Genomic DNA, 13545 nt, shown 5'->3' on the forward strand with positions numbered 1-13545 from the left:
AGTTTATCTTTCTTTTATTGTGGTGACCAAAACTGCTAACAATATTCAATGTGAGGCTGCACCAGTGCAGAGCAGAGCGTGACAATCCCCTTCCTTGATTGGCTGTCTTGGTGCCCCCCAGGACACAGTTGGCTCTCCTGGCTGCCAGGGCAGTGCTGACTCATATTCAGCTTTCTGTTGACCAGGACCGCCAGGTCCTGTCATTATGTGCTATCATCACTTAAACTCCCATACTATGCACCAGTGTCTGGTCCCAGAGTCCTGTTGGACAAAAGTATTATTTCTTCCAGCTTTGAAACCATCAGGCCAAATAACCTATATCCTATCTACACCATCAGGATGAAAAAGTGTTCCAGCAAGAATATAGTAGTATTTTCACTGATCCTTAGTGAGAAGCATGTATTCAAGCATTGTACAACACAACAACACAGCATCCAGATGGCACCTCACTAGCCACCTGATGCCTTAAGTTTTAGCTTTCATATTTTTCAGATTCTGTGCTGCCTTGGTGTGTAACTCTGAACTTCATATTAAGTGTTAGTAAGTTCTCTTCACAGGGTAGTTAGACAATCCTTTTCCAGCTTGAGAATAAAGGACAACTGTTACAGCCTCAGGCACAAAAGCATAAACAATGGCAAATTGAAGAGAGCAAACCAGGAAGATGGGACTTCATAACATGAAGCTGTAATGGGACAATTAACCCCAATATGTAAATGGACCAAAACTTAAAAAAGTGTGAAAACTCGTGACCCTTTGTCCATCTTGTGACCATCTTGAGTCCATCTTGGGTGTTAGCCCTGGCCAGGCTCTTGTACTGCCCAAGGTGTATCCTTTAAGGCTTTTTGATAAATACCTACCATATTAACTCTGTCTAGTCTCTGTTCTAGATCAGCCTCTTTAGGCATCACACCAACATAGTTATTTGAAGCATGGCATCCAAATTGCATTTGAACTGGCAATTTGAGAACCTGGATATGCCAAAGCATTTGCTTATGTAGAAATAACAACTCTGACAGCCTTTGCATTGAGACTGATAAATCATGACCAGGCCACAGACCACTAGATCTCTCATCTGCTCAGAGTCTGGTGAGACTGCTGCTACTATGCTCTGCTTAGTCCCCCTGGCACAAGTCATGCTCTAAGCAGGATGATTCAAGTGAAGCAGTACTGTGGAATGTCCCTGTTCCTAAAAGACAGGAATTTGATCTTACCATTCTTGTGTTGCTAATAACTACTCCCTTGACCCAAACTCTGAGTCTACCCCTGTGATACCCTATAAAAACCCCACCACCCTTCCTTTGCCCCATCTTTCTGTCTACATCCCGCCCTTCCTCCCTGGGGGTAATATATGGATTCTTGAGCTTTCTGAAATGAGGACCTGTCTCGTTTGTTCCCATGCCTGGCGCTGGCAGCTGCACCCTCCCTGGACACAACAAACCCAGTTGCAACGCACTGCAACAAATGGTGGAGAATGCGGGCAGCCAGTGAGAACAGAACTACTGGCACCCCGTAAGTCTTGCAGGACTCCCATCTTTAAAGGAACATGAAGGTAAAAAGCTTATGGGGAGGGGAATTCCCAGTAAGAGCACCAGCTTACTGGGACCGGGCAATGGGACTAACATCTACCGTCACTCAGCGAGATGCTTATGAACGGTTTAAGTTTTTTCGTTTTTCATGGGAGGGAGTTTTTAAGAGCTACAAGCGGCTAGTCTGCCTGCAAAAAGGAGCATTCCGTGGACACTTGTCAACTTTCCCGACACATCAGCTGCATCTTGTGGATGGTAAAAGCCCTGGAGGGTACTTATGGACAGGTATGGATGATTGCATACAGCGTGGTGATGCTCTGAATCTGTAGTCCCCCCTCCTGTAAACCCCCATGTTTTTCAGTTTCTGTGAAGCTGCCCATATGTGATAGGTGAGTAATGTGATGATTGACTCTCACAATTAACAGACAAATATCATCTGTATAGGTTAAGAAAGGTTTTATAGATTTATAGCTATGTTTTACCCCTTCATGTTGTTATCAAGAGACAACCAGGGTTGGGACATCTGGGAAGGTCAGCTTGTCACTATGGTGACAGCTGACCTCCAATCAGGATTTGAGGAAGAGAACTCCACCACTGGACAGTGAAGAAGGGGTTGATGGACAGAACTTTGGGAGGGGTTAAAGGGTTAAAAGGTGAAACCTCCATTGTGTGGGTGAGCACACGGTCAGGAAAATCCTTTGCTCCCGGCACCGTAACTTTTTCTCTATTCAGTCTTCTGTTGTATTTTTGATAAGGTTTAATAAACCTTTCTAAAATTATGAAAAGCGAGTAGCCATTTCTCATACATATCTTTCTGTACCCTTTTGTTCTTAAGAGTGCGGCAAGGAGTGAAAACTGCCAGGATGGCATGGAGTTGCTACCGTCTCTCTGTCATTCTGTGTCCCTCTCTGCCATCCTATCCCCCTTTCCCTGAAGGCAGAACAAGGGACGGAATCCGTCCAGAAGTGACACAAAAGTGCTACCGTCCTTTCGCTGTCCTGTGTCCTCCTTCACCCCCTGTCTTTCCATATCCCCTGTTCCCTACTCTGGAAGGTGATGGCTGCGCTGTCCCAGGCCCTCTTTCTAAAAATGGCACTTACCATGCTGTTTAAGAGTTCCCTTTTTCCCACCTAAGTCCTTCTTTTCCAATCCTGAACCTCCCCTTCCCCCCTACCTACCTCCTTCCTCTTTGTGCCACCCCTCTGCAGTTGGCCCCGCCCCAGGCCCGCATGGCAGGGCTGCTCAACCCTGTGAAGAAATCAGCCAGCCTCGCCACCGCACCCCCAGCGCTGGCCCCATTCCAAGCCCTACGCCTGGGACCCTCGCCGCTTCCCTCACTTTGCAGTCATCATCATTCAAGATAACAACACCCATAACACCAGTACTAAAGCTGAGACCAAACACTAAAGACTGTGCCCCTCATAAAGAGAAGATCAAAGAAATGCACCCCTTCTGGTGAGAAGATCAAAAGCTAGAAGAGATTAAACTGTTAACTCATTAAGTAAAAATGCCTTCATTTAATCAAGTATCATCATTTCTGTTACTTTATCCTTTGTGATTAAGTCTCAAATGCTTTTCTATTCCTTGTTAATTTAGCTTAATAATATTCAGTTTGGTTGTGTAAACTATTAAGTCATATTCCTGAGAATCCCCTTATGATAAGTTATTCAGCATGCATTAATCAGTTTAAAAATGGGGGAATTGTGGAATGCCCCTGTTCCTAAGAGACAGGAATTTGATCTTACCCTTGTGTTGCTAATAACTCCTCCCTTGACCCGAACCCTCACTACACCCCTGTGATACCCTATAAAAACCCCACGACCCTTCCTTTGCCTCATCTTTTCGTCTAGATCCCGCTCTTCCTCCCTGGGGGTAATAAATGGATTCTCAAGCTTTCTGAAATGAGGACCCATCTCGTTTGTTCCCATGCCCAGCGCTGGCAGCTGCACTCTCCCTGGACATGATGAACCAAGTTGCAATGCACTGCAATACAGGATCACCTCTATGCACTCATCTCACAGCCCAAATTACTCAAGTGTTGCAAATACTCATCTTATTAGACCTACTGACATACTAAATGATGTTGTTCAAAACAACACCTCCCCTTATAACACATCTCCCCTTGAAGAGACTTTTAAGACATCTCCCCTTGAAGAGACTTCTTGTTTGTCTGAAATTGATACTAGCCACTGAGAATACAAACACACATTGTGGTACTTACATAGCAACACTGTTTTGGTACAGAAATGGACTCACACTGAAGAAGTTTGCAGAGAACTGTCTCCTATGGGAGAGACCCCACAGTGCAGCAGGGGAATGACTCCTCTCCCTGAGCAGTGGGAGAAACCACAGGTGATAAATGGACCATAACCCCCATTCCCTGTCTTCCCGCCTGGCCGGGGAAGGAGGAATGGTGGAGGGAAGGCGTTTTTAAGGGTTTATTTTACTTCCCATTACCCTGCTCTGATTTTGTTAGCAATAAATTCAATTAATATCTTTAATTTTTGTCTGTTTTGTCTGTGACAGAATTTGGGGAGTGATTTCTCCCAGTCTTTATCTCAACCCACAAATCCTTTGTTAGATTTTCTCTCCCCTATGCAACTGGGTAGGGGAGTGAGCGAGCGGCTTTGGTGCGTGCCAGGCATCTGGACTGCATCAATCCACTACATGAAGTTAAAATCTGACCTAGAAAGACAAGAATCCTTTTATTTTTGTAAACCGATGACCCTTCTGCTTGAACACACTGATGGGTAAGAGCACAAATTGTTTTTAATGAAAGATTCTAAAGCAATAAGAAAAACCTATGTAGAGGAAGTATTATACAAGCTACAGTTGTATAGTCACATCTTAAAGTGGAGCAATGAAATGGGTTTTTTTAACTGTTATTTAATATGGCTGTTACCCACTTCATCTTTTGTGTTAGTTTAAAACAATCTGGGTTTTTTTTAGTGGGCAGGGGAAGCCACAGAGGCAGCTTCTGAGAGAGATGCTTGAAACTTCTACTATGTCCAGTAGAGCCAATCCCTGAAGGCTCTGACAATAGACATGTTGCTGGCCCAATTAGAGAAGTTGATAAAGCCTCTGTGATGACATATTTAAGAAGGAAAAAGATGTGCACAGTCCTTTTCAACTAACTAACTAATTCAACTAGTTGACAGGTGTCTGTTAAGGAAGGCAGGAGCCTCCCTTGAAATGGAAAATGTAAAACCCCTCCTTCCGAAATATGATTTTGAAATTAGGGAGCACTCAGGAAAAGATATGGGAATAGGAATAACAGCTGTTTATTAGGAAAATTAAAAATACAAATGCAATAGTACAAACAAAAGAAAAACAACTGACGGAGTCAGAATACAACCTAACATGCTGTTGGTCAGGATGTTGGTAGCAGTCCAATTAAATGGTGGCTGCAGTCCTCCTGGAGTGACAGATGTGGTTCTGTTGAAGCAGTGATCTTGTAGAAGTGTGTAGTTTTCCTCTGAAAGTCTGGTGGTGTAGATGGCCCTCGTCTTCCTCTGGGAATCCAGTGGGATAAGGCTGTCTGTGGTGTTCTAAATCTCAGATTATATCCAGGTAGGAATGCTTGGCTCCTCCCCCTGGGCAGAGCATCTCACAATGGAATGATGTAATTTTATCAGTCATGCAGTGAGACTCAATGGCCCATTAACAGAGGATATTTCCCCAGAGAGAGGATTGGTTGTGGAAGAGATAAAGAAAACTGCCGAATTAACAGAAGATAATTGCCCCACCTCTATCAGATGGCAATAGATTACACATCCCTGGCCACATCTTGAAACCTAAGACATTATCCACCCCTTATTCTATTAATATCTGCATCATACTGAAATCAATAAACTCTACACAATGAAACCTTATACACAGTTCTCACTTAAGACTAGGTTTCCCTGTGGTACACAACAGGCTTCTCCATCTTTCTGCATTACCCACCAAGTGTAACCAGGTCCTTGAGCAAAAACAATGCCATGGATGGGTTTACATTTGCTTGAGGTGGGACTAATCCAAACAGTCTTTCCTAAAATATCATTCACTAGTACATGGACTTTATCTCCATCGACTGTGTGCAAGGGTTCAGACAGGACAGGACCAGCTCAATTGATGGACCCTTGGGTGTTGACCATACAGGTAGCTTTTGCTAAGTTCATTTCCCAATTCCTAAAGGTACCCCTGCCAAGTGCCTTCAAGATAGTCTTAAGTAGTCCATTCCACTGTTCAACTTTCCCAGCAGCTGGTGCATAAGGGATATGATATACCCATTCAATACCATGTTCTCTGGCCCAGGTGTTTATAAGGCCATTCTTGAAATGGGTCCTGTTGTCTGACTCAATTCTCTCAGGGGTGCCATGTCTCCACAGGACTTGCTTTTCCAGGTGCAGATGCTGTTCTGAGCAGTAGTATGAGACACAGGGTAGGTCTCCAGCCATCCAGTAGTGACTTCCAACATGGTCAGCACATAGCGCTTGCCTCGGTGTATGTGGGGCAGTGTGATGTAGTCAGTCTCTCAGGCTTCCCCATACATATATTTGGACCACCACCCCACCATACCATAGGGGCTTCACCTACTTGGCCTGCTTGATCTCAGCACATGTCTCACAGTCATGGAAAACCTGAGAAATACTGTCCATGTTTAGATTCCCCCCTCGGTCTCATGCCCACTTACAGGTAGCATCTCTGCCCTGATGACCTGAGGCATCATGGGCCCATCGAGCTAAGAACAACTCTCCCTTGTGTTACCAATCTAAGTCTATCTGTGACATCTATATCTTTGCAACCTGATCTACCTGCTTGTTGTTTCGGTGTTCCTCGTTAGCCCAACTCTTGGGGACATGGGCATCTACATGACGGACTTTCACAGGTAGTTTCTCTACCCTGGTAGTGATGTCTTTCCAGTTATCAGCAGCCCAGATTGGTTTTCCTCTACACTGCCAGTTGGCCTTTTTTCACCTCTCCAGCCAGCCCCAAACAACATTGGCTACCATTCATAAATTGGTATAAAGGTATAGCTTTGGCCATTTCTCTCTTTCTGCAATGTCCAGAGCCAGCTGATCAGTGTTGAGTTCAGCAAGTTGACTAGATCCACCTTCTCTTTCAGTAGCTTGTGCAACGTGTCGTGTGGGGCTCCATACGGCTGCTTTCCATTTTCATTTCACCTGTACAATGCGACAGGAATCGTCAGTGGAAAGAGCATATTGTGTTTCTTCTGCTGGTAGTAGGTTGTATGGTGGAGCCTCTTCAGCCCATATCACTTGTCCCTGCTCTTCTTCATCAGTGAGACCAAAGTTTTCACCTTCAGGCCAATTTGTAATTACCTTCAAAATCTCAGGGCAATTCAGTTTTCCAATACAGGTGTGCTGTATGATGAGAGCAATCCACTTGCTTCAGGTGGCATTGGTGCCATAGTGGGTAGAGGGAACCTTTGCTTTGAACATCTACCCCAGCACCGGTAGTTGAGATAGCAGGAGGAGTTGTGCTTCCATGCCAATCACCTCCGAGGTAGCTTGAACTCCTTCATAGGCAGCCAAGATTTCCTTCCCTGTGGGAGTGTAGTTGGCTTCGGCTCCAGAATCCCAATGGTCAGCCTGGAGTCTCCCCAGGCACCTTCTGCCAAAGGCTCCAGGACAAGTCACTGTTCCCGGCTGCAGAGTAGAGCACATTCTTCACCTCTGGTCCCGTCCTCACTGGGCCAAGCACTACTGCATGAGCAATCTCCCGCTTGATCTGGGCAAAAGCTTGTTGCTGCTCAAGGCCCCAGTGGAAATCATTCTTCTTGCAGGTAACCAGGTAGAGAGGGCTCACAATCTGGCTGTATTCAGGAATGTGCATTCTCCAAAAACTTATGATGCCTACAAAAGCCTGTGTTTCCTTCCTGCTGGTCAGTGGAGACATTGCTGTGATCTTATTGATGACCTCAGTGGGAATCTAACACCATCCATCTTGCAACTTTACCCTCAAGAACTGGATCTCTCAGGTAGGTCCTTTGACTTTCCTCTTCTTAATGGCGTGGCCAGCTTCCAGTAGAATCTGGATGATCCTCTCTCCTTTCTCAAATATTTCCATTGATGTGTTCCCCCACACAATGATGTCATCAATACACTGCAGACGTTTGGGAGCTTCACCCTTTTCCAGTACAGTCTGGGTCAGTCCATGGCAGATGGTGGGACTGTGTTTTCACTCCTGGGGCAGCTGGTTCCAAGTGTACTGTACATCCCTCCAGGTGAAAGCAATTTGAGGTCTGCATTCTGTGGCCACAGGAATGGAGAAAAATGCATTAGCAATGTCAATAGTGGCATACCACTTTGCTGCCTTGGAATCCAGATCGTACTGGAGTTCCAGCATGTCTGGCACGGCAGCGCTCGGTGGAGTCACTTCATTCAATGCACGATAGTCTAGAGTCAATCTCCATTCTCCTTCATATTTCTGCATAGGCCAAATGAGGCTGTTGAAGGGTGAGTGGGCCTTACTGACCACTCCTTGGCTCTCCAGCTCACGGATCATTTTGTGAATGGGGATCACAGCATCTCGATTCCTCCGATACTGCCGGCAGTGCGCCATCAAGGTGGCAATTGGTACTCATTGCTTTTCCACCCTCAGGAGTCCTACTGCAGATGGGTTTTCTGATAGTCTAGGCAAGGTGTTGAACTGCTTAATGTCCTGTGCTGTTGCATTGTGATTTCAGGGTTTACCTCGGGTCTCTCCCCTGATAATTCCCTGCCAGGTGTGTCAGTCACCTCTCCTTTCCCCTGCTGAGTACTGTCTGTCAATCTTGGCATTCCAGAAAGGCGTCAAGTGATTGGCAGATTCAAAAGATGCCCTCTACCCCTGGGAGGACATTGGGCCATCCAGGTGTCCTTTGTCCCTTAAGACCTCCTCTCATGTACCTGGTTGGTGGGCTTCCTACCCCTTCCCTCCCCATTTCCCTGGGGTTAAAAGAGCCAGCAACCATATGGTTCGGAGAGTTCTGTTGGAGCTGTTGCTGGATTCCGAGGCCTGTGGGTCTGAATAAAACTCTAGATCAAAACCCTCCAGCAGAACCAACTCCTTTCCTTTGCTATCACCTTAAAGCTTCTCCGTCAGAGGTAAACTTGAGGAGCAGACCCTGTTACGGGGGAAGCTCCATCCCGCAGCCACCAGAGTTCCTGTATGCCTGGACTTGTCTCCAAGCACCCAGCTGCAGCACAGAGCTATCCAAAGGTGTCTCTGGGGTGAAACACCACAGTTACCACTATTTGGTTAAGCACCAAGGGTCAGACAAGCTCAGGCACATCCCATCCGGCTATATTGGTATTATTCCAATACTGTGCCTCTACAGTAGCTCTTCCAAAAGCTCACCTGAGTCCCTTTGGGTCTTTGTAATAGCCATTCTGAAGGAAGACTATGCCCAGAATACATGGGGCCTCTGGGCCGGCCACAATAGGATGTTTTTGCCACTCCTTCCCAGTCAGGCTCACCTCAGCTTCCAACAGGGTCAATTGCTGTGATCTCCCAATCACCCCAGCAATGGAAACAGGTTCTGCCCCAACATGTCCCGATGGCATTAGGTTACACCGCGCACCAGTATCAACTATGACTTCATATTTTTCTGGCTCTGGTGTGCCAGGCCATCAGATCAACACAGTCCAAAAGAACTGGTTTTCCCATGCCTCTTCCTGGCTAGAGGCAGGGCCCCTCTAACCCTGGTTATTATTTCTTTCCTGGGTGTACATACTAGAGGTTCTTTCAAGGGAATCTCACAGATCATACCCAGCAGCTCAGTCATGGGAGCTTGAGGCTACCTTTACTTTAGTGGAAATCCTTCGATTAGTGTTTCCCTCTGTGAGTTGATGCACCCATACTGCCAGGACAGAAGTAGGTTTCCCATCCCACCTCCCCATGGTCACACAGGAAGAACCACAGGTCACCTTGTGGGGTGTATCCTCTCTCTCTAGCTGGGGGACATTGGGCTCTGACTTTGGGGCCTGTGACTCGCACTGGTGCCATATAGGAACTGTTCCTCTTCACCTCCTCCCTCACCACCTCTCTCTTCCTTTTTGAGGTCCTTAACCATGTCAGAGACACGAGTCTGCATTGGGCCATTGATCATACTCATAATTTCCAAGCTTGTTGGCAACAGAACCTACTGTCTCTCAGTTGGTATTGGCATCAATCATTGCAATGAAGGTGGTGTATTGAGATGGCCCTAGATTTGCCATATTCCACAAGATTTGCCCTGTGCACCTGGCCTTGTCAGGGTCATTATCATGCTGTCCATCTCTCCCAAAGCATACCTCCAATACTGCCACTTCTCTCAGCTGTTGGATCCCTTCCTCCAGGGTCTTCCAGCACATTCTATGGTGGTGCTCCTGCATTCTCTCCCTGTGGAAAAACCTTTCTCTTACACTCATTAAAAGCCGCTCCCAGAGGGAAAGGGACCCTGGTTCCCTTACAAAAATCTGATTAATACATGAGTCTGGGGTCAAGGGTCCCAAATTCCTTGCCTCACCACCATCCAGTTGCACACTTGCACCCATAAGGTCCCAGAGCTGGAGTAAGCCGGTTGTATAAGCCTCACATCCCTGTCGTACAGTGTCTTGGTGCAGATTATGGAGACTTTCATACATCAGGGACTTGGTGATGATCTCAACTGTTGGCTCCCCTGTGGGTTGTGAGGGCCCTCTTTTGTTATCCTTATCTGGGTGCTTTGATTTAATCTTGGACTTCCTCATTTCCACAGGGGCAACTACTGCTGGCTGTGACTGCCCTTGCGGTTCAGTTGGAACCTGGATGGTTGTAACATCTGTGGGTTCTACTGCTGCACCATTAGACTCTCCTTCTTTGAGGTAGGGGAAGTGTTTCTCACCAGCTGGGGAAATGTACTCCTTCAGCATTTGGCTCATTTCACGTATCTCCTTCACCAGAACCCCCACTCAATCCGGGTGGTTAATTTCTGAGGTGGGCTGTGGGGCAGAGTAGGGCTCTGGGACAGCAGCCTCCCTAGTCCCCAGGGCAGTGTCAGGTTCTGGGGCAGCATCCCTGTTTTCTGGGGTAGGTGTCAGGGTGGTTATTCAAGTCAATCTTCACTTATCTCTGAATGCTAAATATAACAGGCCTATCAGCAGCACTAGCCATTGTATATCATTAGCGTTTAGAGAAGATTTGAACCCTTCAAAAACTGGTGGGGCAGATGCAAAGAGCTGGGTGAAGGGTTGGGAGAAATTTTCACCCAGTGCCATTTCCTCCCAGTAAGTACCATTATTAAAGTAACCCCCAAAAAATACAGTTAGTGTGTGATAGTGCTGAATCCATGTGCCCGCCTTCCAGAGGAAGTTAGAAATCCATTAGTTCCTCACCTTAGTAACGCATAAAGCAAAGTGGATAACAGCCACAGCAGCCTTAGTTATAGGACCCATGTTTAGATAAGGGCCTGCAAATGGGAGAAATATAGCCACAACTACGTGCCACCCAAACCAGGGTAAGCTAGACTACATGGTGACACTTAACGAGGTTTCTATATCAGCACAAAAAATAGATTATTTAAGAACTGTTATTCCCTTTTTGTTTCTATGTCCTCGAGTCCCACATTGGGTGCCAAAATCTGTCTTGGTTTGAAAAGACAGGTGTCTGCTAAGGACGGAAGAAGCCTCCCTTGAAATGGAAAATTTAAACCCTCTCTCTCTGAATTATTATAATTTTGAAATTAAGGGGCTCTCAGGCAAAGATATGGGAATAGGAATAACAGTTCTTTATTAGGAAAATTAAAAATACAAATGCAATAGTACAAAAAACCTCAAAACAATACTGACAGAGTGAGAATACGACCTGACACCCTGTTGTTGGTCAGAGTATTGGTAGCAGTCCAATTAAATGGTGGCTGCAGTCCTCCTGGAGTGACAGATGTGGTTCTGTTGAAGCAGTGATTCTATAAAAGGGTGTCGTTTTCCTCTGGAGACCCAGTGGTGGTATAGATGGGTCTGGGAATCCAGTAAAGAAGAAAGCTGCTCCTCTGGGAATCCAGTAGGAAAAGGCTGGCTGTGGTGTTCCAAATCTCTGATTATATCCAGGTAGGAATGCTTGGTTCCTCCCTCTGGGCAGAGCATCTCACAATGGGATGATGTAATTTTGTCAGTAATGCAATGAGACTCAATGGCTCATTAACAGAAGATATTTCCTGGAGGAAGGATTGGTTGTGGAATAAAGAAAACTGCCGAATTAACAGAAGATAATTGCCCCACCTCTAACAGATGGTAATAGAATACACACCCCCAGCTACATTTTGCAACCTAAGACAGCTGCTCTAAACCTTTTGCCACAGTTCTCTGATTTTCTGAAGTTGCCAATAAAGTTTTTCTTCTTGTTTTGACCTCTTGAGACTATCTTGTTGGTATTTCTCCCATGCATGTAACTCAGAGTACATGAAAAAAAACCATAAGCCCTTTTAAGTGTCTCATCAAGTGACAATTTTGTTGTCTTAAAGTAGCAGAATTGAAACATTTCAGATAAAACCAGTTACTAGTTATAAATGGGGAACAGTTTTGAAACCAAGTGGAACTTCGTTTTCATGGTCACAAAACACACATAATTCTCAGAAATTGCAATTAGGAGCTTTCAAGTTATATAGTGACAGTGAGAATACAACTATATTAACATATTGCACTTGATATAACAAACCTTTTGTGCAATAGATGAGAGCTGTATTTCTAGATGGTACCTATTACTGAAACTTAAGCTTGAATTTCCAATTATTCAAATGACAAGAGCATTTGAAGTTACACGCTTAGGCATAGTTATAGGTGTATGCTAAGAATACCTTCCAAAACAGGAAAAGTGTTCCTTCCTCTCCATCCATACCTTATGTTCCCATCTTCATCTCCATCTGAACACAGTCCTGAGTAGGTGCTTTAGGTGGCTCTGCTTGAGCAGGGTTTTGGACATGACCATCTCCAGAGGTCCCTTCCAGCCTCAATCATTCTGTGATTCAACAACAGTCCTCTAACCTCCAATAAGCAGCTCAATAATAAGTATAAGAGATACATCAACTATATTGACTGATTCTATCAGCCTGCCAGAGACACTGAACAGATAAGAAACAGGTAGCTGTTCAACTAGATGCTTTACAGCAAGCCAAAATTCACTCGGTCAAAATAATTCTTAACAACCCTGGAGAAAACTGAAAAGAATTGCCTTGCTAATTACTTAAGACATAATAAGCCAAGGAAGTTGCACTACTACTCCTCAGAAACAATACCATGGCAGTGTCACTGGTATCATTAGGAACAGAAAGTACACAGAAGAGTAGACAAGTTAAGCAGCCAGCTTACAGTACCATTTATTTTGATTTTGCTATTTTGAAGCCAGGAGCATGTTCCACCACAGCATACTGTTTTGAGAAATATTTAAGACAGATTGAATTCTAGCTCTGAGCAGTGTCTTTGCTAGTCCGGTTTAGGAAGCAAAAGAGAAGTAAAAATAGACTCAGAAGACAAGCAGATCAGAATGTTCATAGATACAAGAGAACAAGTGGTAAAAAGCCGGCAGATAGTAAATAAATAAATTCATTATCTTGCAGCAGGATCACTGGGCCACAAAGGAGACCATATAAAAATTGAGTTTTAATTGGTCATTTTTATTAATCCTTAACCACGTATTTAAGTGAAGCGTTTCTTATTCTGTAGTTCAACTTTTTACTTGCAAGATTGAATAAAAAGCTGAAAGAAAAATGGAATTCCGCAGGACTCTCTTATCAGAAAAATTACCCAGAAAGATCAATGCTAAGTTTCTATAGCATGAAAAATTGTGTTAGAAATTTCACATGAACTGCCCTGTACTGCATTGAATGATTGCTGATTTGAAGAAGATACATGACATACAACAAACTGGACTTTAATGTCCCACAGAAATATTAATCCTCAAGAGATAAGCACATATACAGGTAAATAATTTTTATTATACCAATCATCTTCATGACACTACGCATCTCAAATGTGGAAGAAAATATTCTCTTCACTTGCCTGCTGAACCAGATTAGTCT

At 44.8% G+C, this 13545-nt stretch overlaps 1 protein-coding gene across 4 annotated transcripts in view; it reads right to left on the reverse strand.

The window, feature by feature from the left end:
* LOC141726952 (ubiquitin-associated protein 1-like) overlaps positions 1-13545 on the reverse strand; it is a 176760-nt gene that overhangs the window by 147443 nt on the left and 15772 nt on the right. The window lies entirely within an intron of this gene.

This window comes from Zonotrichia albicollis, chromosome W (genome assembly GCF_047830755.1).
Source record: "Zonotrichia albicollis isolate bZonAlb1 chromosome W, bZonAlb1.hap1, whole genome shotgun sequence".
NCBI lineage: Eukaryota > Metazoa > Chordata > Aves > Passeriformes > Passerellidae > Zonotrichia > Zonotrichia albicollis.